This window comes from Orycteropus afer, unplaced genomic scaffold (assembly GCF_000298275.1).
Source record: "Orycteropus afer afer isolate SDZICR_OR568_19922 unplaced genomic scaffold, OryAfe1.0 scaffold00022, whole genome shotgun sequence".
Taxonomy (NCBI): domain Eukaryota; kingdom Metazoa; phylum Chordata; class Mammalia; order Tubulidentata; family Orycteropodidae; genus Orycteropus; species Orycteropus afer.
This window is the reverse complement of record NW_006921609.1, coordinates 928,275-953,746: the sequence shown is the minus strand read 5'-3', so window position 1 is coordinate 953,746 and position 25,472 is coordinate 928,275.

The window sequence follows — 25,472 nt, the reverse complement described above, 5'->3', positions numbered from 1 at the left end:
CTTAAGAAGAGTTAATGGTATAGTTAGCTTGGGTCTGCTTTTCTTTCCTTTCTCATTTTTCTAGCTTCAGTGTGGCATAACCCTCAGTCAATACAGCAACTCCCTCCTGAGCAAGTATTAAATTGAACAGATGAATGGCAGCATTTTAAAGTAGATCTGATAACCAGACATGCTTGTGGGTTTTAAAGAGGTCATATTAGATAAAAAGAAGTACTGGACACTTGAGAGCTGACATATTCTTTTAAAAGGAAAGGATTTTGAGAAATCAATTGGGCCATAGAGAATATTCTCCAGAAGATGAAATAGGGCAAAGAATGTTTATTATTCTAAAGCATCATACAACATTTAGTGGAAAATCTCTTTCACATAGTCAAATAGATTCATTTATAATGTAATTTCATATAAAAGTAAGTTAGCCTAGCAGTTCTAAAAATGACTTTAAAATCTCTCATATTTTGTCAGTAATAGTAGATGTTAATTAAAAAAAAATCCTAAAAATGTGTTCCATCACAATACATGCCCAAAGGAAAAATGCACTCTTCAGAAAAGTGAGTTCATAAATCATTTAGTTTTTCAATACTCAGAGCATGGAGTACTCAAGAATAGAATTTCCTGAAAGCTGTCTAAGGGGAATGGAATGTACATTAATGGAATGTACATTGATGTGTATGTGTGTGTGTGTGTGTGAGAGAGAGAGAGAGAGAGAGAGAGAGAGAAAAGAAAGAATGAGAGAAAGACAATAAGACGAGAGTCTTTTGTGTATGGAAATACAAATACACTGGACATTGATGATTATGATGAGCTCAATGTAGCATTCACTGCTATCTGACTTTAGGGGGAAAAAAAAAAAGATTCTCCCTAAAAATACTGATAATTTCATGTGAAAACTTACTCAAAATTAAAAACATGTAAAAGAAAACAGTTTTTGGTATTGTTTACATATAAATGTGAAGAAAATGAAAATCAGTACAATTAAGCCCATAAATAACATCATGATAAATAGTGCAGACATTGAAGTTGTCAAGGATTTCAATCTACTTAGATCAATCATCAAAGCCCACAGAAGCAGCAGTCAAGAAGTCAAACAACACATTGCATTGAGAAAATATGCTCCAAAAGACCTCTTTAAAATCTTATTTAAAAAGATGTCATTTTGTTGATGGAGGTGTGCCTGACTCGAAAAAACTGAAAACCAAACTTACTGCCATCGAGTTGAATCCAACTCATAACAACCCCTCCTTGGGTTTCTGAGGTGGTATCTCTACAGAAGTAGATTGGCTGAGGAGTGGCTGGTGGGTTTGGACAGCTAGCCTTCTGGTTAGTAGTCAAATGCCTTAGGCACTACACAACCAGAGGCATGGAGTTTTCAATTGTTTCATATGCATATGGAAGCTGGACGATGAAAAAGGAAGATAAATGAAGAATTTGTATATTTTAACTGTGATGTTGGTGAAGAATAATGAATATTTCATGGATTTACAGAAGAATACATAAACCTCTCATTTTCTCCCTTACATATTATCTATAATGTGTCTCCCTGACACATTATCAGGAGGAACCAGTCACTGGAGAAGGATATCATGTTTTAGAAACTAGAGGTTCAGCAAAAAAAGGGACACCCTTAATGAGATGGATTGACAAAGTTGCTGCTCAAACAAGGATTGCAAGGATGACACAGTACAGGGCAATATTTTGTTCTCATGTAGATAAAGTCGATACAAATCAAAGCTGACTTGATGGCATCTAATAACAACAACAGCAATTTATTGTTATAGAATTAAACAAGCATTCAGCTGCTAAGCAAGAGGTTAGTGGTTCAAATCCACCAACCTCTCTGTGGGAGAAAGATGAGGCAGTCTGCTTCCGTAAAGACTTACAGCTTTGGAAACCCTATGGGGGCAGTTCTACTCTGTCCTAAGGGGTCACTATGAGTTGGGATCAACTTGATCACAGTGTTTTGTTTTGTTTTTTAATTATTTTTAATCAATCAATGGACTACTCCTGCTCTTCAATGTAAACTATATTTTTGTTACTTTATCATTAAAAATGAAAATGTTTAATGATAAAAAAAGGAATAAAAAGGAAAAAAGGAAAGAAGTAGGAGGGAGGAAGGAAAAAAAAAAAAACAACAGAGTTTAACTATGAAAAAAAAAGTAACAGGTGCCATCACATGTTTAACTCATTGTCAAATTAAAGAAAACTTCGAAATTTCTAAGTCATGGTAAACTTAAATAAGGTTTGATGGTAATTTAGAACAAATAGATTAAGTGAGAAAAATTAAGTATCATAGGTGTATAATGACTGTCACAATCAGTACCATAAGACAGCACAGCTATAAAAATGGCTGAAAGCAAGCAAATTATTCATGTTGTCAAACAAATCACATAGGGACATAGAAATGAATAATTAGCAGATAAGTGCATATGCTGATTCTCTTCTTTTTAAGTTTAAGTCAATATGATAATTATAGAAACAAGAAATATCTCAAATTATTGTATTTCCTTTAACAGTAAGAACAGTGAGGGACTCAATAGTAGATGGTCAATACATCAATATGAGCTCTGGTAGCATAGTGCCTAAGGAACTTGACTGCTAACCACAAGGCTGGCGGTTCAAACCCACCAGCCACTCCTCAGAAGGAAGGTTGGGCAATCTACTTCCATAGTGATACTGTCTCAGAAACCCAAGGAGGAGTTGCTATGCTTCGGGTTGGACTTGACAGCACATAACAACAACATCAGTAATAGATGGTCAATACATATAACTTGATGTATGACTAGATAGTTTAGAAAAGAGAATGATGTAAAAACTCCAGTAATACAAAGGAAACATCTTTTAACCTTAAGCACTTTTGTTCCCCCCTCCAGCCCTATATATATAGTAACTTAAGATAATGAAATTGGTCTTTGTAGGATACGGGTTTTCTCCATCCAGTGCTCCTAACACTCCCCTGCATCTCTTTCTCTCTTGCTTTATTCTCCCTTGTATCTGGGTCTCATCAATGCAAGTTTCTTTAACCATTTAGTACAATATCCTGTCCCCAGAATAAAACATCAGAGATTTGATGCAAAGAGGATTCTATAACTCAATTGTTGTTAGGTACTTCCGAGTCGTGTGCAACTCATAGTGTCCTCTGATGTCTTGACTGGGGTTTCCATTGGTGTTGATTGTAGAACCAAATCATATGAAGTCCTTGACAGCTTCAATCTTTTCTCCATTTATTGTGAAGCTGTTTATTGGACCAGTTGTGAAAATTTTTGTTTTGTTTGTATTGAGGTATTATCCTGCAATACTGTAATCTCTAATCTTCATCAGTAAGTGCTTCAAGTCATCCTTATTTTTAGCAACCAAAATTGTGTCATCTGGATTATCACAGTTGATAATGAATCTTCCTCCAATCCTGATGCCATGTTCTTCTTCATATAGTCCAGCTCCCCAGATTATTTGCTCAGCATACAAATTGAATAAGTGTGGTGAAAGGATACAACCCTGAAACACTCCCTTCTTGATTTTGAAACTTGCAGTATCTCCTTGTTGTATTTGAATGACAGCCTACTGATCTATGTACAGATTTGTCATGAGTACAATTAAATATTCTTGAATTCCTAATAATAGCTCAATTATAAACCAGTAATTACTCCTGAACTGTTACTCCATTTCTTTCTTGCTTAATCTATGTTGAGATAATTATTTGGGATTGTATTTTTGTCTTGGTATGCCACTCATATTTGTCATTGTAACTTCAGGACTGAATTTATTGTCTATTAATATGTTGCATATTGGATTTAAGTTCTGGACTGTGCTTTCTTAGTTTAAGAAAACTAAAAATACCTTTGCCATCAAGTGAATTCAGATTCATGGTACCTTATGGATTACAGACTAGAGCTGCTCCGTAGGATTTTACACAAGCAGATAACTAGTCTTTTTTTCACAAGGTTTTTCTGGATGTGTTCAAACCGTGAGCTTTAGGTTAATAATCAAATATAAACTGTTTGTACCACCTAAGGAGCTCTTAATTTAAGAAACTTGTATTTACACTACAGCCACAAAGGAAGACTCTCAGTTCTTGCTTCACCTACATTCACCCGGGATATTCCATTCTCTTCCAGCTAGATATGGACTTGATAAATTATCTTGTTTTGCATGTTATAAATGCATTGAGTATTATCCTGACTTCGTTTGAAAGCAAAAGATCATAATTTGATATAAAAATATGAAATAAAAAATGAGCAATGTATTTAGGATATATACTGATTGGATTTGTTAATTGATAAGCACATAGAATGCAAGGCTTAAGATGTACTTGTTATGTCCACATATTTTATTTATTTTCTATGCTTAAGAGATAAAGAATAATTGAAAGAAAATAACTGAAAGGAAATAAAAGCTGTGGGTAATAGTAGGATTAATATAGTGTTAATTAAGAATATTACTTTTTTTAAGTAATAAAAAAAATAAAATTAAGAATATTTTCTTTCTTATGAAGATCATTCCAATCCTAGCTCAACTATCAGCAAATACTGAAAGCTATTTATTTTCATGATTATCATAGAAAGGAAATTAACAGGGAAAGAGAGGCCTAGAAAAAAATATTGATGAAACATTGGCTATAGCATAAAATCTTTCTAGTTGTATTGATCTAATTCATTATTTCATGCATGACAGAGAACATTCAATAATCAAACTTATCCATCTATCATTTTGACGCTGCCCTTTGGAGAGTAATTAACAGTATTAATTTATGTAATTTATTTAGCTCATGAGGAGATTTCAGATTCACATATGCTGTTGAACAACTGTGTATCTTAACTTTATATCTATAAATGCATTTTATTTATATTTCAAGCAATAAGTATATTTCAAAATACTGTGTTTTGATAATAGCAATAAATATCTTTCAAGTTGTTATATTTGCAGAAGATTAAAAAGGATTTTCACATTTTAAGTAAAATAAATATATATCTTTTCCATCATTTCTAAGATAACATGTGTAAAGATAGCTCTTACAAGAAATAGAACCACAGAATTTAATAGGCAATTGTGTGCCAAAAGAAAAAAAAGGAGGATATAGGACAGCTGTTGTTGTTGTTAGCTGTTGTGGATTCAATTCCTAAATAAAGGCAACTCCACCCAAAACAGAATGAAGCACTGCCCAGTCGGGTGCCATTCCCATAATCAGTTGCAGGATCTTTCTATGCTAAGCCTTTCTGCTTTGTCCATCTTAGTCTAGAAGCTTCATTGCTCAGGATCATAGAAACACAAACACCAACACTGACAGCTGTGCAGTTGCTGTGCATGAGGTGCTGGGCCTGGAATTGAAACTACATCATCTCTGTGGTAGTTAAGTTTACACGTCAACTTGGCTTGGACTGGTTTTGAGTGGCTGAGCAACTGGATGTAGTTATTCTCCATAATGGTATTGATAATCGACTCCATGGTGGAATCTACTGGAGCAGCTGAGTAGCTTCCTTAGGGATGTGGTTTGTTTCCAGCATACAAGGAGAATCATTGTAAGAAGTCTCAGCTTCTTGACATACTTGGACTCTGCATGTAGCCGAGTCTTCATTTAGCAGCCTGCCATGTTTCTTGTCAATCTTGGGACTGTCTCTGGACTTGAACTAGTTGCCTACCTTGTGGTTTGTTAATAAGGGAACTGTGCCATTTTATCTGTTGACCTTGAGCTTGTTAGCCTCATCAGCCAGTAGCTGACTGAGTGAAGAGACACCTCTAGCACCAGAGGGCTGGGATCAAGAGGCAGAACTGAAGCCCGAGGTAGAGGGGCTTTTACCCAATCCCTAGAGATTGGGATTTGAACTTGGACTTCTAGCCTCCAAAACTGTAAGAGAATAAAATCTTGTTTGTTAAAGCTGTTTATCGGAAATATTTTCTGTTGGAGTAGCACTACAGAACCAAAACAATCTCCCATAGGAAAGGTAGGAAATCTATTAGTGAACAAAATATGCCCTCATTCTAGGGGAGTAGCTATATTAAAAAATAAATAAATAAAAAGAAACAGGTCAATTAAGTTTTATAATATATTTAATTTAATCAAATATACTGAAAATATTACCATTTCATCATTAATGAATATAAAATATTAATAAAAGTTTTTTTTTTTTTTCCCCAAATAATTTGAAATACAGTGTTTCATACTTACAGTGCATCTCAATTTGGATCAGCCACCTTTCAAACAAGTTATATGTAGCTCTTGACCATTTTACTGGATAATGTGGTTCAGGGGCAGCTGATTCTTCAGGACTTCTTGCCAGAGAAACTTAGAAATAGTTTGTCAAGAGAATTTTCACTTCTGTCTCAAATAGTAAACTAGGATATCAGGGATCTGTTTTTTTTTTTTTTTTTTCAGCTTTGATTTTAGAATTATTCAAATTTAACCACAACCTCAGGATCAGATTGCCATCAATTTATACTCTGCCTTGATTGAAATCAAGGGACAAGGAAGCCATTACCAAATGTTAAATTCTCCTCATGGACCATCACTACTAGTTCATCAACTCTTCAAGCCTTCCCCACTATGCATTCAGCTCCAAATTCTAATTCTGATCTTGGCATATCAATCATTGATATTCATTAATATTCATTAATCTCGTACAGAATGTTATCTGGAAATGCTTCTACAAAATGTAATATTTTTCTTGTTAGCCACATAAACACTTAAAAATTATATTACTATGGAAGAAAGAGAGACTGGGTAGTGAGAAAAAAGTAAATCTCTGTTGCAGTTCACCCCTCTGGCCACTAAGATATCCATGTGCAACCACCTTTCCACATATACACTTTTCCCTCCCCAAGGCAGGCAGTCAAAATGTCCCTTTACTACTGTATCCAGTTCACATCCAGATCCCAGGACAAAAGTAGAACCCTCTCCATAGTGTCCAAATAGAGCTCTCATGATTCATCGTCCTATAAAATAATAAATACATTTAAACATGTATTACTTGTCCCACTTCTCAGTATAAATATTTGATATGCAATATTGGAGTATAGAAATAGAGTAATGGTAGTAAAAATATAATAAAAATAATCAAATTAATAAAAAAAATGAAAATGGGAAATACACAGAAACCATTAAAATTATAGTTTATAGAACAGTAACAGATTTTGATGGGCTTGAAGATAAACGAGTAAATGGTTAATCCAGTTACTTTGAGTTCTGCTCTTTGTGTTATAAGACATGTATTCATTTTCTTCTGTGGAACTTGGCTCTACCATTAAGGGCTTCTTTTGTATCTATTATCTCCCATAGCCCCTTCTGAAGTAAGTAATGAAGTGTGTGTCTTTGGGTGCTAAATAGCATTGGGAATCAAGGAATTGCTAGTGATTTCTTTGACATCCAGGTGAGTTACTTTTACCAAATCCATTGTTGGGTAATCATTATCAATAATCTAATTTAGGTATACTTTTTAAACCTGAAGACAAATCTTTACCTACTAGTGTTCAAGCTCTACCCATTAGGTTGAACAACTCCCCTGGTTGCCTAGAACTATACTGATTAAAAACTGAAATCCCTGACTCCCTGGAGGCCACCAAGTCTAAGACAAAATGGAACATTTGGCTACCTTAGTATCCCTGTCTCTCTTTCTGTTGAAGTCATCTGAAACAAAAGCTGTGGGTTGAATGGCAAAAGCCTTAATTCAATCTCTTTCTTTGACTAGGCTCCTGACTTTTATAAAACATCAGCCCTATGTCCTACTAAAGCTGAAGCTCTGAAGCTCATAATTTATTTTACTTTCTGTACAGTCTATAGATATGGGACATTTAGACAACTTGGTGTGTCTTTTTTTATCAAAATGCTCTGTTTCATTCTTTCTCTGCTTATAGAGAAGCTGTGCTACTCTCACAGTAGCCAGAAGCAATAAACACACACCAATATTCCCAATCTTCTCACTATGTCCTCTAATACTATGCATGGCCTAGGTTACCAAATGGTTCACATTCTAAGATATTAAGATGGAAAACTTCAGCAATATTTTTAAGGTATTAAAAAAAAATGTTGTTGAGAAAATTCTGACTTATGGAGTTCCTGGGCATGTTAGGGTAAAACAGCGTTCTATGGTAGATTACTAGGAAGTAGATTACTAAGAACTAGATTCTGAAAGTAGATTACTTAGCCTTTTTTCAGATAATGGATCTTAATGTTCTCAGCTTTAATAGCTGAGTCTTCAGAGTAGGATACCTGCATAAGACTTGCCACATGCATACTTGTGCAACCCTCTACAATGAGCAGATGTTGAGGAATAACTCAATGCCTCTGACACAGAGGAATTTATAATCTAAAGGAGAAGTGAAATATCTCACTTGATTGGAGAGAAGGAATGGCTTCTTTTTTTGTTTTTAAGGGAGAATAGCTGTAAATTTGAGAGCAAAACTGGAAAATGGTATTTAGGATAAAAAGATAAGACACATTCTAAAAAGAAATGGAAAGAACAAATATGGGATGCATAGTACTAAAATAGGAGCTCTGGTAGCATTAGGAGCTCTGGTAGCATAGTGTCTAAGGCACTTGACTGCTAAGCAGAAGGCTGTCGGTTCAAACCCACCAGCCACTGCTTGGAAGGAAGATAGGGCAATCTACTCCTGTAGAGATACTGCCTCTGAAACCCAAGGAGGGGTCCCTGTGAGTCAGGTATGACTCGAGGGCATATAACAACAACAACAGTACTACAATAAAACTACACATAGTACCGTGTATGTTTATAAATTTGCAAGTTTTTTTTTTTTTTTTTCCTACTGCAATGTTAGAATTCTCATTTGTAATAACAGAGGAGAAGTGAGAAAAACTGTTATGGAGTTTTTTAAAATCCAAATAGCAGTGGCCAAGAAACAATATCTACTTATTAAACACATTTAATTTTATGTTTTCTAAAGGGAAGAAACTTTATCAAAAGTAGCAAAATTATTTTTTTTAGATTATAAGATGAAATACAGAAAACACAATAATAGGAAGCTAAATAAAAATAAGTCCATTGTAATTTTGACCACCAAGAGGCACTGTGGTGGCTTAGTGTTTAGGGCATTTGATTGCTAAGGAGAAGGCTGGAAGTGCAAAACCACCAGCCACTCCTCAGAAGGAAGATTAGACCATCTACTTATCTAGTTCCATAGAGATACCACCTTGGAAATCCAAGGAGGGGTCACTATGAGTCAGATCCAACTCGACATCAGTGAGGTTTTTTTTTTTTTTTTTTAGGTCATCAAAAAAGGGAAATCCCTCTACAAGATAGAGTGACACAGTAGCTGAAATGACAGCTTCAATCATAGCAACAATTATGAGTATGGCACAGGGCCAGGCAGTGTTTCATTCTGCTGCACACAGGGTCATTATGAGTCAGAACCAACTCAATGGCAACTATTAACAAGAACAAGAGGTTACTAACTTTGAAAAAATTTACCCTATTTATTTTGATCATACCATTTTAACCTATCTGCTTTTTTAACTCTGGAAGCTCTGAAGTAGTACTCTCTACTTTGTGGATCTTTGTAACCTCATATGAAAATATTTCAATAGATAAGATAGCGGTGGCAGGATGGTACTCCGGTTTATTGTGAGCCTTTCTTCAGTCTGTGAATATGGTAGTAAAAGATGCTCTCCTAGGAAGTTGCAAGTTTATCCAACCAAAGCCCCAAATCATAACTAATGGGTGGACTAACTTCATTTTCAGACAACATAGATATAGCTCCCAAAGAGAGGAGGTTCACACAAGTGGCATATTTTAGGAATTTTACCAGCAATTTTTCTGTTCATATAGAATATTTTTACTCTATTTGTAGTACTGTTATCCTAGGGATTCCTGAAAGTCAATATGTATCTAAGTACTTTTTTAAGTATTATATTTGAAGAAGATTTCAAGGTAATCAATGTTAACCTGAAGATAGAGCTAAAAGAGTCATTTTTTTTTTTTTTTTAATTACTTAATTCTCATAATATGTGCCTTAGTTCTTTGGTGGTGCTATAACAGAAATACTATACTGGTGGTGCTATACCGAAAGTGGATAGCTTTAACAAATGGGAATTTATTCTCTTATAGTTTAGGAGGCTAGAAGTCCAAATTTAGAGTGGCAACTCTAGGGGCTAGGTGAAGGTGAGTCAACCTTGGTCTTTAGCTCTACCTCTTGTTCCAGGCCCACAGGAACTGGAATTGTCTCCTAAGTCAGGCAGCTGCAGGCTGCTGAGGCTGGTGAACACAAGGTCAGCAGATAAAGTGGCATAATCTCAAGATTTAAAGACAACATGGCAGGCCTCTTGTTCAAGTCCAGGAAATGGAGACAAATACTCAGCCAAATGTAGGATCCAGATGTGCCAAAAAGCTAGAGACCATCCTCAAAGCTTCTCCATATATACTGGAAGCAAACCACACCTCAAAGGCAACTCTTCTTTAACTGTTCAAGTGCTCACAGCAGACACATCATGGAGGTGATTACAATCTCATCATGAAGAATAACCACATCCAGCTGCCAAACTACTCAAAACCACAGCCCAGCCAAGTTGGTGTACAACTTTAACTACCACAGTATGTGACTAGTATCCAAAGAAAATTGATAAGTAAGTAGTTTTCCACTCTTCCTGCCCCTTTAATGATACTAAAATAGATACAAACTGCCCTTCCTAAATCGTTTACATGACTACCAATTATCTAAGCCAATTTTTATGATTCGAGTTTCTACCAGGGATCTCAGGTAAGGGGAGGGACACAGGCCCCACCCCCAAGAGGCAGGAAGTGGAGAGGTTTTGAAAAACTAAGGGAAATAAACTTGTCTGTTATTTTGTTGTACTGCTGTGGCTTGCATTTTGCTGTAAGGCTTGAGGCTGTGACACAAGTGTTTCAAACACCAGCAGGGCTGCACGTGGTGTATTGGTTTTAACACAGCTTACAAAGCAAAGCAGACTAGGAAGAAGAAATAGATCATCTACTTCTCAAAGAATTGGCCAGGGAAAACCTTGTGAATAGCAGAGAAACATTGTCTGATACATTACTGTGCAACTTTATGATTAGCCTGGAACATTGTCTGATACAGTGCAGGAAGGCCAGCCCCTTAGGTTGGAAGGCACTCAAAATATAAATGGGAAGGAGCTGCATCATTAGAGTAGAACCAACCTTACTGATGTGGATAAAGTTAAGCTTTTGAGACCTCCATTTGCTGATGTGGCCTGACTCAAATTAAGGAGAAAAAGCTGAAAATATCCATTAATAATCAGAACACAGAATGCATGAAGTATGAATGTAGGAAAATTGGAAATTGTCAAAAATGAAATGGAACACATAAAGATTGATATCTTAGGCATTAGTGAGCTGAGATGGACAAGATTTGGCCATTTTGAATCAGACAACCATATGATCTACTATGCTGGGAATGACAATTTGAAGAGGAATGGTGTGGCATGCATCCTCACAAAAGATGTTTCAAGATCTGTCCTGAAGTATAATGCTGTCAGTGATAGGATAATATCCATACTCCTACAAGGAAGACCAGTTAATACTACTATTATTCAAATTTATGCAATAATCACCAAAGCCAAAGATGAGGAAATTGAAGAATTTTATGAGCTTCTGCAGTCTGAAATTGACCAAACATGCAATCAAAATGTGTTAATTATCATTGTTGACTGGAATGCAAAACTTGGAAACAAAGAAGAATCACAAGCAGTTGGAAAATTTGGCCTTGGAGACAGAAATAATGCTGGAGATGGTATGATAGAATTTTGCAAAACCAGTGATTTATTCATTGCAAATATCTTTTTTTAACAACACAAATGGTGACTACACACATGGACCTCACCAGAAGGAGTACACAGGAATCAGATTGACTACATCTGTGGCAAGAGGTGACGGAGAAGCTCAATATCTTCAGACAAAAAAAAGTAAAAGTTGATCATGGAGCAGACCATCAACTCATATACAAGTTCAACTTGAAGTTAAAGAGAATTAAAACATGTCCACAAGAGCCAAATATGACCTTGAATATATCCCTCCTGAATTTAGAGACCACCTAAAGAATATATTTGATGCATTGAACACCAGTGAGTGAAAACCAGAATTGTGAGATGACATCAAGAACATCATCCATGAAGAAAGCAAGAGGTCATTAAAAAGATGAGAAAAGAAGAAAAAACCAAATAGATGTCAGAAGAGACTCTGAAACTTACCCTTGAGTGGAGAGTAGCTAAAGCAAATGGAAGAAATGAAAAGATAAAAGAAGAAGATTTCAAAGAGCAGCTCAAGCAGACAAAGCCAATCACTATAAAGAAATGGGCAAAGACCTGGAGTAGAAAACCAAAAGGCAAGAACAGGCTCAGCATTTCTCACGCTGAAATAAATGAAGAAAAAATTTAAACTTCGAGTTGTAATATTGAAAGATTCTATAGGCAAAATATGGAATGGTGCAGGAAGCATCAAAAGAAGATGGAAGGAATACACAGAATCACTGTACCAAAAAGAACTGGTTGATCTTCATCCATTTCAGGAGGTGGCATATCACCAAGAACAAACCATATTGAAGGAAGATGTTGAAGCTGCACTGAAGGAACTGGCAAAGAACAAGGCTCCAGGAACTGATGGAATACGCATTGAGATGTTTCAACAAACAGATGCCCCACTCAAGACACTCACTCGGTTAGGCAGAAATATATTGACAGAGAACTTCTGAACATGCAAGTTGGACATGGAATGAAGGATATCATTGCTGATGTCACATGGATCTTGGCTCAAATCAAAGAATACCAGAAAGATGTTTAGTTGTGTGGTATTGATTATGCCAAAGCGTTTGATTGTGTGGATCATAACAAATTATGGGTAACACTGAGAAGAATGGGAATTCTAGAACACTTGAATGTATTCATGAAGAACTTGTACATAGACTAGCAGGCTGTTGTTGGAACAGAACTAGGGGATGCTATGTGGTTTAAAATCAAGAAGGGAGTGTGTCAGGCCTATATCCTTTCACCATACTTATTCAATCTGTATGCTGAGTAGATAATTCGAGAAGCTGGATCATTTGAAGAGGAACATGGCATTAGTAGTGGAAGAAAAATCATTAACAACCTGCGATGAGCTGATGACACAACTTTTCTTGCTGAAAGTGAGGATGACTTGAAACACTTACTAATGAAGATTGAAGGATACAGTCTGCAGTATGGATTACATATCAATACAAAGAAAATAAAAATCCTCACAAGTGAGTCTATAAGCAGCGTCACAATAAATGAGGCAAAGATTGAAATTGTCAGAGATCTCACTTTGCTTGGTTCTACAATTGACACCAATGGAAGCAGCAGTCAGGACATTGGATGAGGTATAACACTGGGCTTCTGGGTCAATGAAAAAGGGGAATGCCCTCAACAAGATGGATTGACACAGTGGCTGTGGTGATGGTCTCAAGTATAGCAAGAATCATGGAGCTGTTGTGGGACCAGGCAATGTTCTGCTCTGCAGTCACTGTGAGTCCAAGATGACTCTACAGCATCTGACAACAAAAACAATTTCTACCAATCAACATGCAGCCAGTATTAATCTCTGCAACAAAAGGACATATGCACTCTCTCCCTCAAAGCAGGTTGGGGTGGAGGGGGAATTGCAACCTGGGGAAACTTCTTTTATTCTATTGCAAGTTTCACTAACAAAGAAATAACAGTCCAACCATAGTAAAAAAAAAAAAAAAGAAGGAAAATAAATTTCTTTTTTGGATATGCTATGGAATAAAGACATATGAAAACATCATTTTAATATCCCATGTGTTTTTGTTACCTAGTGTCACGCTAACAGAAAAAAAAAAAAAAAAACACAGATGGGATAGCTTGAACAAACAGGAGTTTATTCTCTTATAATTTTGGAAGTTAAGTGTCCAACTTCCAGGTGCTGGGCACTAGGGACTAGGTGAAAGCCCCTCGACCTTGGGCTGTAGCTCTGCCTTTTGCTCCTGGCCCCCTGAAGCTAGAGGGATCTCTTCACTTAGGCAGCTGCTGGCTGCTGATGCTGACAAACCCAAAGTCAACAAGTGAAAAGGCACAGATCATATATTACCAAACCACATGATAGGCCACTAGTTCAAGTCCAGAAGAATTCCCAGGGTTGGCAGGGCATGACAGGCTGCTGAACAATCACTTGCCTACATGCAGGGTTCAAGCATGCAAAAGGCTGGAGACCTTCCTCAAAGCTGCTTCTTATATACTGGAAGCAGACCACATCTCTTAAAGCAGCTACTCAGCTCTCCAGTAGATTCTACCATGGAGTTAATTGCCAATCTCACTATAGGAAATAACTACATCTAGTTGCCCAGCCACTCAACCAGGCCTAGCCAAGTTGATAACAACCTCAACTACCACACCACATATTTTTTAAAATCTTCCTATCTTTGATATAATGACTTCATGTATATTGCATAGATATTATCTCTGGCTGGGTGGAAGAGAGAGGAGTCTAAATATCTTGCTTCTATAGGTGTAGTCCTGCTTTGTGGAAACTCTCAGAAAAGATAATAATGCCTCTGAGAATTAGAAGGGTATGTCCTACCTGGAAACAGAATCGTAGGCAGAATCAACAGATTTGCAAGTTTTTGAGTGTGGCCCACAAGCTGCAAAGAGTAGAAAGGACTGAAAATATCATGTAAAGGAGGAAACAGGCTATCACAGTGAAATCTGAGGACATATGATGAGAGTGCCTTTCTTCTAATAATTTAAAAATTTCATACTTCTATATTTTAACATAATCCTATATAATCTTGATTGCTAGAGAAAGGAAGCCTACAAATTTTCTGTGAGTCCATCAGGATAAGGCTTCCAAGTTGAAGTCATTCAATTTTTTGGAAAATGATCAATAATATTTCTTGCACTCCTGATTTTGAGGCTTGAAAGTCATACATGCTAGAATTAAATATTGGACCCAGGTGTATTTCCATTGAAGATAGACATATGGTGTAACTTTTTCTGCAATGTTACATCATTTTTCTTTTAAATGTTGAATATTTTGTTTGCAGCTTTGTAGGGGACAATCCATTCAAACTCAGTCTATTCATACTCAAGGACTTCTTGAGTATCTTTGTTAAAAAAAAAAAAAAAAAAAAACTCAGGGTAGGGCTAAGTTTTAAAGAGCTCAACATTTTTTAAATTATTCAATACTCATTTTGAACAAAATTCAACAACTCAAAGCATATATGTGTGTGTGTGTGTGTGTGTGTGTGTTTTACAGAAATTGAGTGCACAAGCCCAAAATTTCTGGACTCTGGTTAGCTCATCACCATTGTTAAATTCATAGGAATTTAAAGAAAAGAAAAGCCTAAATAAATTGGAAGAAAGTATCATTTACATATATGCAAGAAGTGTTATTAAAAAGTAATCAAAAGTGAGGAGGTCATTTTGAATTGATTTGTGTTCACAGAGTCATTATATAATTTACTTGTCAAATGTCCATGAAGTTCAGTGAGTTGCTTTAAATACAGATGAGCTGCACTGTCTGAGAATTTAAATGGTAGAAAGCAATCATTTTCTAGTCATTTTACTTGGTGCCTTATTTTATTATTTGATTTGTTTGAACTTCCTGGGAATAATAAACTTAACATATGATATGTTCTGTGAAATATGATATTGTGTGATTGGGATGTTCTGTGAATGCCATATTAAAACATTATAGCCGCCCCCCCCACCCCCCGTCCCTTCAGGTTGTGCTTGTAGCTGCTCAAGGTGCTGAAGGTTCTTGCAGATAGATGCCTGAGGAACAAGTGCCAGCAGCAGCAGTGGCTGAGAGAATAGGGGTGGACCAGAGTGAGAGGAAGCCACTGGGAGGGTGCAGAATGCCCTAGTACCTCCCACTGTTCCATATGCCTAAGCAGCAGGAACAAACCTGGTTCACAGACCCCACCAACTCCTGCCAGACAGACAAAGCCTAAGACCCCTGGTTAGAGCTTTGTTGTCTGCCGTATCTGGCTGTATCCCACCTGTGATACAGTGCAGCAAGAGTCTGGATTTGAGGTCTTGAAAATAATTAAAGGGAAATAACAAACAACTCTACATTTTAAAGTATGGGGAAGAAATTCTATTTTTGCTAGTAACAAGATCACTGTAAAATCAGAGAGGGAAGGGGCTAATTAAACCAGGTTCAGTTTCTTCCAACTATTAGAGAACCCATGTCTCCTTCTCTGAAGAAGAATGACAGAGGGAATAGGAAAAGGAAAGTGCATGGCTCTTTGAAGGACTCCCAGCAGAAAAAATGAAGCAGAAGAAGATTTCACATCCTTGTAGAACATACACAAGTTTGTATGTATGAACATCTGGAGTTCTGGTGGCATTTGGCTGCTAACTATCTAAGGCATTTGACTACTAACTAGAAGACTGGTGGTTCAAATCCACCAGCCACTCCTCAGAAGGAAGACTGGACAATCTACTTTGGGAGAGAGATTGCCTCAGAAACCCAAGGAAGGGTTGGTATGAGTTGGATTTGACTAGATGACAGTGAGTTTGGTTTGGTTTGGTTTTGTAGAACATAAATCCAATGACCAATGAATAAAATTAAATAGTTTCATTAACATAAATAGTTTTATTAACACTAAATAAAAATTTTATAACATTTAATAATTATATTATATTTAAAACTAATTATAACATTTAATCATCTTTATTTTTATTTTATGAATTTGTAAATAATTTATTCTTTACTTATATGGGTATTTCAGACTACAGTTTTGAAATAATCAACAATGATAATTAGTAACTTTTATTCTGAAACACAGTCTTGCCTCAAGTATTCAGTATATTATTTTGTATTAAGTGTATCAGTTCATAACTAGCCACAAAACCTCAAAGATGTAAACTAAGGTGAAACCCACTGCCATCGAATCAGGTCTGACTCATAGTGACCCCCTCTTGGGTTTCCAAGGCAATATCACTACAGAAGTAGATTGCTCAACCTTCCTTCTGGGGAGTGGCTGGTGGAATTGAACCACCAGCCTTCTGGTTAGAAGTCAGATGCCTTAGGCACTAAGGTGAGTAAGATTAAAATCAATAATTCCTTTTAACCTTAATAAGACGTTTATAAGCAATGCCAGGGAATAAGGCACACTGGCTGTCGTTTTCAGTAATCTGAAAATAATAGCATAAATTATGCAAGTAACCCGTGCTTTAACAGGATTATGGCATGTTCTTTGTTCTAAGATCCTTCTTCAGTATGAGAAAACTCTCTAGATCATTGTTTCCCAAAATACATGATTGCTGAGTAGTGTACAAAGGTTTTGCTTAGCCAAAAGGTTGGAAGTTTGAGTCCACCAAGAGGTTGCTAGGAAGAAAGGCCTTGTAACCTAATTCTGAAAAATTAGTTAGTGCAAGCCATATGGAGCACAGTTCTACTCTGGAACACATGGTGCACTGTGAATTGGAATCAGTGTGGCTGCAATTAGTGTAAGAGATATTTGAGATTGTCATTACTCATGGCAGTGTTTCTCTCTAGTGAGCAGAGGCCAGGCATGATAGTCAAAATACTAAAATGTGCAGTGTAGCACTCACAACAAATCATTGTTTTGCCAAACATTTCAGTACTGCAGAACTTGAGAAATCCTGTTCTGGATGAAGATCAATTGACTTCTCAGGGTTTGTGTTATTATTGCAGCGACTTTAACCTTTCCTTCCAGACTTTCTTTTTTTTCCCTTTTAATCTCAGTTAAGCATTTTGCTAATTTGCATCATCAGCTTGTACTTGGTTGAAAAATATACAGGGATGGAAATTAGCCAGTGAATGAAAATGATAAATGCATTTATTTGAAACTTATTGGAATTGGTTTCTGTGAGTTTATGCACTTGTTACCACTGTATTCCTGCTATATTAGAAGCATTGTTACCCCTTCATCCAATTGACTTGCTCATTTGTTTCATGTATATTTAAATTTTATTCTTTATAATAATTTTAAATATTAATTTATATCTATATGTCCCTAATAGTGTGCCATGTACTGAGTTCACTATTTTTTGCATGCTATGTCTGTATTGATTCACTCCTGTCAACAAAACAAGCCCCTTACCTCCATCTGATGAGATTAACAGAGAGGTCCCTGATGAGTGTTTGCTTGAGATATCATCTGAGTCGGCACCAGGGGCACTGTCTGTGGCACTGACTGAGGCTGATGCATTATAAGACATTGCTGGGTGTTCTCAGGAACCACTCCCACCACCTTTTTTTTTACTTATAGACATCAACCAAACGATGTCTATAAGTTCCAGTGAGCCCCAAAAGGTGAAGTACAAAGTATGATCCAGGAAGAGGTATGTTAGACTCCAAAAGAAATGCTTGATTTTTCTAATATGTATAAACAGAAGACCTGGAGAATATGTGTGAAAATGGCTATTAAGTGTATGAGACATTGGTTCAAAGGATATAAAGTTGAATAATTCTGAGTTTATTGATAGGGACCCACAAACTACAGATTTTTCATTCAGTGTTTCAACTCAAGAGGTTAGGAAAGGATTTAATAATTTATTTGGTTGGTTCACTAAAGAATAGATTATGCTTGAGTCAAAAAAAAAAAAAATCCTCACTGTCATTGAGTCATTTCTGACTGATGGTGACAGCCTTTGGGTTTCTGAGGCTGTAAATATTTATGGAAATATATTTTCCCATCATCCTTCTGGGCAGCAGCTGGTAGGCTTGAACTGATGATCTTCTGGTTAGCAGTCAAGTGCCTTATCCACTATACCACCAGAGCTTCTTTTATGCTTCAGTAACATACATTAAATTAAAGTGAAGTATGAGACCTGCCTTGATATACTATAGAAGAAGGTATACAAAGGCTTAGGGATATTGCCATACTAGAGTGGATTTATCAGATTAGACCTATAGACACAAAGATGGGGTATTAAGAGGACATACTTTCTACCGCACAAAAAAATGAAACTCATTGCTGTGGAGTCAGATCTGACTCATAGTGACCCCTCCTTGGGTTTCCAAGGTGGTATCACTATGGCAGTAGATTGGCCAACCTTCATTCTGAGGAGTGGCTGATGGGTTTGAACCGCCAGCCCTCTGTTTAGCAGTCAAATGCCTTAGACACTATGCCACCAGAGCTCCTTCTTCTACCCCATAGTGAGGAACAAATTTGTGAAGGGAGCCCCAGCATCCTGGAAGACTGCTATAATTGCTATTTTACATAAGCTAAATTTGACAACAAGGATGGTTCTAATTGAATTAAAACACCTCACTACAATGGCACTGATTTGACTCTGTGGTTGTAGGGGTCAAATGGTGGCACTAATTTGAGACATAAAATGGACATGGTTACCAAAATGGAGAGTTTATTCAATGCAGTAAGGAGAGTAGTTTGACTTCCATAGACATATCCCACTGGCTACTTAGCCATGATATGTCTAGGAGTGAAATAGATTGGAAATCTAGTAAATATTTAATTGCTCTGTACAAGTGGAAGAATTCTAGGTCAAGTGAATATCTATCCAACTTAGCCAGAAAAGAGAGTCATGACCCTTAGTCAATTCCCAGATTTGAGCCCGTTTATAAATTCAGAAAATCTTGGATACAGGAAGGCTTGGTACCCTTGAGGAAGGGCCTCATTACGTGGCCAAATATTTATACTGTTAATCTTTCTCCTACATTTTCCCACAGGGATCCACAGCCTTTTACAAAAGTGATTGTTCACGGGTAGAAAGGAAATAATCAGATTTTTCAGGGATTACTGCAAACAGGCTTTGAATTGATTCTAATTCCAGGGGAACCAAAAGATCTCTGTAGCCCACAAGTTAGAGTAGAGACATATGGAGGTCAGGTTCTTAATGGAGTCTTAGCTCAGGTCCATCTCTCCATGGGTGTGGTGCATGCCTGAATCAATCCTATAGTGATTTTCCCTGCTCCAGAATGCATAATTGGAATATATACGCCTAGCATCTGTCAAATCCCCCACATTCAATCACTCACATCTAGAGTAAAGTCTAGTATGGCCAAGTGGAAGCCATTAAAATTATTCCTATCTAGGAAAGTAATGGGAGCTCTGGTGGTGTAGTTCCCAAGGCATTTGACTGCTAACCAAAAATCTGGAAGTTCAAAACCACCAGCTACTCCTTATAAGGTAGGTTGCGCAATTGACTTCCATAGTGATATCCCATTGAGAACCCAAGGAGGGGTCACTGTGAGTCTGATCTGACTCAACAACAGTGAGTTTGGTTTGGTTTTTGGTTTAGAAAAGTAATAAACCAAAACCAAAAGCAAAACCAAAACCAAACAACAACAACAACAATAACACTGAATTCTTGAAGGCATTAATAAGATTAGTAATATCAACAAGCACTTGAAAGATGCAAGGGTGATGAATCCCATCACATCCCCAATTAACTCACCTGTTTGGCACATGAAAAAAAGAAAAGAAGAAAAATGTATATGTGTTGGAGAATGAAACATGCATATTTACAGACTTAACCAGGTGGTGACTCCAATTTCAGGTGCTGTTCCAGATTGCTTGAGCAAATGTATATACCCCTGGCATTTGGTATGCAGTTATTGATCTGGCCAATGCCTTTTTCTCAATTCCAGTTTCCAAGTATCACCAAATGCAGTTTACCTTCAGCTGGCAAGGCCATCAATACACCTTCATGGTCTACCTCAGAAGTAACATCAAATCTCCAGCTATGTCATAATTTAGCCCACAAGGAAATCGAATGTACTAACGCAGCCTGTTTATGAAGTCACTTGAAAAATTTCTATTTCTGAGTTGGGCCAAGAATAAAAGAAGGCTCTGCAACAGGTTCATGCTGTTGTGCAAGCCACTCTGCCACTTAGGCCATGTGATTTGGCTGATCTGATAGTGTTTAAAGTATGAAGTACAGATGGAGATGATGTTTGGAGTCTTTGACAGGCCCCTATTGGTGAATCACAGCATGGACCCCTAGGATTTTTGAACAAAGCCCTGCCATCCTCTGCAAATAACTACCCTTTTTTGAGAAGTAGGCTTTGGCTTATTATTGGCCTGGGTAGAAAATGAAAGCCTAACTATGGGCCACAAAATCACCATGTGGCCAGAGCTGTCCATTATGAGCTGGGTGCTCTTTGACTCAGACAGTCAGAAAATTGGACATGCACAACAGCACTCCATCATTAAATGGAACTATTCTACACAAGATTGAGCTTGAGGAAGACTTGAAGGCACAAATACATTGCATGAAGAAGTGACCCAACTGGTCACAATCTCCGCTCCAGTCATATTATGTTCTCTTTCCCAGTCTGCACCTATAGCCTTATGGGAGCCTTATTATCAGTTGATCGAAGAAGAGAAAACTGGTGCTGGATTTACAGGTGATTCTCTGTTTCATGCAGGCACTACTCAAAAGTGAACAGTCACATCACTGCAACCCCTTTCTGGGATTTCCTATTACCAAGAAATAGAAATGGAAGTAGAATGCATCATTTGAACTGATGGTGCCTGCACTGAGAACCATTTTGACCCAGAAGGAAATTGATGACAAGTACTTTCCCCCAGATTCAAAAGAGAGAAAGCATACACCTGTAGCTTATACCCTTAATTCAGACTTCTGTGGTGGCATAGTGCCTAAGGTATTTGACTTCTAACCAGAAGGCTGGTGGTTCAAACCCACCAGCCACTCCTGGAAGAAAGATTGGGCAATCTACTTCCACAGTGATACTGCCTTGGAAACCCAAGGAGGGGTTGCTATGAGTCATATCCAACTCAACGGCAGTGAGTTTAGTTTCCTAAAATGTTAGAGAATATATTTCTGTTTTATAAAACCATTGAATTGTAGTATTTCTGTCTCTTATAAAAATCATTTTGAGTATTTATATAATGTTTAGAAAACTGGCTAAGGGTTTCCTTGGTCCACAGTCTCTAATCTAAAGTTTGTTCTGATAAAGTGAATGAAATCCAAGTAATTTGAATTAAAATAATTACATAATCCACAACCCTTCTGTCCATTTGCTAAATATTTAAAATGTCTTCATTAAGTATTTAAAACATGAAACAAAATTATATTTGTGGATCTAAGGAGGATGTAATTCCTGGTATCTTATTTATTTCATAATTTACCATACTTTTAACATTAGTATATTTAACTGTTTTATGATATTTTATCTATTTTACTAGATATATTGAAGACAATGAATAGGGAAGACTGAAGAAGAGTTGATGCTTTTGAGTTGTGGTGCTGGCGAAGAATGCTGAAAGTACCGTGGACTGCTAAAAGAACTAACAGATCTGTCCTGGAGGAAGTGCAGCCAGAATGCTCCTTGGAAGCAAGAATGGCCAGACTTCGTCTCACCTATTTTGGTCATGTTGTAAGAAGGGACCATTCCCTGGAGAAGGATGTCATGCTTGGTAGGGTGGAGGGTCGACGAAAGAGGGGGAGGCCTTCAGGGAGATGGATTGATACAGTGGCTGTGATGATGGGCTCGAGTATAGCATGGATTGTGGGGCTGGCGAGGGATCGGGCAGTGTTTCGTTCTGCTCTGCTTGGGGTCGCTATGAGTCAGAAACGACTTGACGGCACTTAACAACAACAACAACAATTGAAGACAAAATATTTTTTATCAAGGTGAAATTGCAGAAAATCAGAAAGATTAAATGATTGTCCTAAGGTCACACAATTAGTAAGTTACACAATTAGTAGGGAAGAGAGACCTATTTTTACCAAGATAGTAGGCTTTAAAATCCCTGGATGGCATAAACAGTTAAGTGCTCAAATACTAGACAAAATATACTTACTTTTCATGATTCTGAACTTTCTTTTAATACTACATAGGTGCTCAGATCTACTGACTTTTCACAAATGTATTCTATTATTCCATTATATTCCATATATATTTTATATTACTTCAAATTAAACTCCAGAAAAAAATGACTAACTTTTCAAAGAGAAGAATGATAAAAACAAACAAAGTTTAGTTCTCATTTATGATCTAAATTTGTCCATAATATGTTTTTATAGTGTTTGGAAACATCAACAGGTATTTTTAAATGAAAAAGATTTTTCGACATTTTTTATAGCTACTTTCATTAGCAGACAGGAAATCATTGTTTTTTTTCCTATACCATCATTTGCACTAGAATACGTTATGATTCCTTTACTAGCAACATCTTTTTCACATTATAATATGGTCTTTCTTGTATGCTATGGTTTCACTTTAAGAAAAAACAAATAAAAATCTGTAAGAGGTACTTTTTTGTAAAAATGTTTATATCATAATTGAACAACACTTTAAAAAATCATTTTAAGTTTTATTTTTAAATTCTGTAAATAATTTTTTTCTGAAAAATACTCCAACTTTACTAAATATAAATAAAGATAATAAATATGATTCCAAGGCAATCCATGCTTTCAATGCAATCTCGATCCATCAACATTCTTTAAGAATATGGAAAAACCAATCACTAATTTCATATGGAAAGGGAAGAAAACCAAAGTGGGAGATCTAATACTCTCAGATTTCAATCTACTATACAGCCACAATATTCAAAACAGCAAGATATTGGTACAATGATAGACAAATAGACCAATGAAACCAAATTCAAAACTCAGAAATAGACCCATCCATTTAAGGACAATTCCTTTTTGGCAAAGTGCCAAAACCCATTAAATGGGGAGAAATAGCCTCTTTAACAAACAGTGCTGACAAAATTGGATATCCACTTTTAGAAAAATGAAACAAGACCCATACCTCAGCCCACACACAAAAACAAACTCATGTTGGATGAAAGACTTAAATGTAAAACTCAAAACTATAAAGTTCATCAAGATAAAATATGGGCAAATGAAAGGGCTCTAATGTATGGCATAGATAGACTATCAAGCATAAGCCAAAATAAACAAACAGCAGAGGAGAAACTAGATGACTCAGACCTTCTGAAAATTAAATTCTTATGTGCATCGAAAGACTTCTCCAAAAAGGTAAAAAGAGAACGTACATATTGGGGAAAAAATATTTGGCTATGACACATCTGACAAGGAACTTATCTCCAAAATTTATAGAAAACTTCAACACCTCAACACTAAGAACACAAACAAACCAGATCAAAAAGGGGAAAAAGACATGAACAGACACTTCACTAAAGAAGATATACAAGCAGACAATAAACCCATGAGGAAAAGCTTATGATCACTAGCTATTATATTAGAGAGCTGCAAATCAAAACAGCAATGAGATATCATCTCACCCCAGCAAGACTAGTAAAATTCATTCAAAATGGAGTCTTGTCAGTGAGTAGCATGTTTTGTTTCCCTCTGGCATCTAAGGACTTTGAAAACTAGGTACAATAGTTTGAATTAGGAACTTTGATGCTCTGAACAGCTCACTGAATCAGAGTGCACCAAACACAGAAGAGTAGAATTAGAGGAAAGTCACAGGGAGATTATTTAGGAAAGAGATACTGGTGGAGGACAGATGGGCACCCAAGAGAGATCACTGGAAACTTTCCTGGGGCAGTCACTGTCTGCCAGGCAAGGGCGGCTGCCTGAGATCCCCGAGCCAAGAAGGAAGTCACCTTATAGCAGCATACCAGTGACCACTACAATATTCTAGCAGGCAGCGGCAGAGACCTGCCTCCAGCAGCTGATTTTGTAAGTAATTTGGGTTGTTTGGGTGCAGGTGGGCACGGGCACCACTGCTGAGATTCAGGCTGAGATCTCACTGTTGCACCAGAAAGGCTAGCTCCCCCCCTCCCAGCAGATCACAGAGCGGGCTTGGGTCAGACTGGGAGACACCATGCTTTTCTTTGCCATGGATATCGGGACAGCAGGTCACTAGCAGGTACTCCCCCAACTCCAACACAGCTCAAATTGCATGCATCTTTGGTGCCACAGATGGGCAGTATCACAGACAAACTCCAGAGCCAGCCATTAGTAGTTTGGAGGGACTGCGTCAGCACCATGGGCAGACAGGGCACAGAGAGCAAAGAAACTGCAGCTGAGTGTGGTCCCAAGAATTTTGCCTTGGAGCCTTGCTTTGGCACTGTGTGGCTGCAGAGGTGGGGTCTTTGAGTGTGCCTGAAATGGGCAGAATTTTGTGACCCTCTAACAATAGGAATCTTTCCTGAGGTTGAGCCACAGTATTGCAAATAAATACATCATCAATAATAGCCTGCTCAAAGCCCTAGAAACCGACCCTAGCAACACCAAGCTTTCCTTCTTCTGCTCCCATCTTCTCCACAAATAACTTCACTCATTCAATAGAAGAAACCATAGTTAGCCAATTACCATAAAACCTCCCGCTTTGAACTCTAAACCCTCTTTACGGAAAACAGAAACATATATCCACACTATGCACAGTGATTCCATTATCACAAAGAAAACAGCAGAGCGACCCAACACACCTGAATCAATAATAAAATAAAACACACCAGCTTCACCTTTTCAAAATATTAAACCATAAAACCAAGACAAAACAAATCAACATGTAACCAGCAGCTAGGAACAACCTAAAGAGACAGCACTCTACCAGATTCCAAGGGCTTAAGAAGAGGTTCTGCTT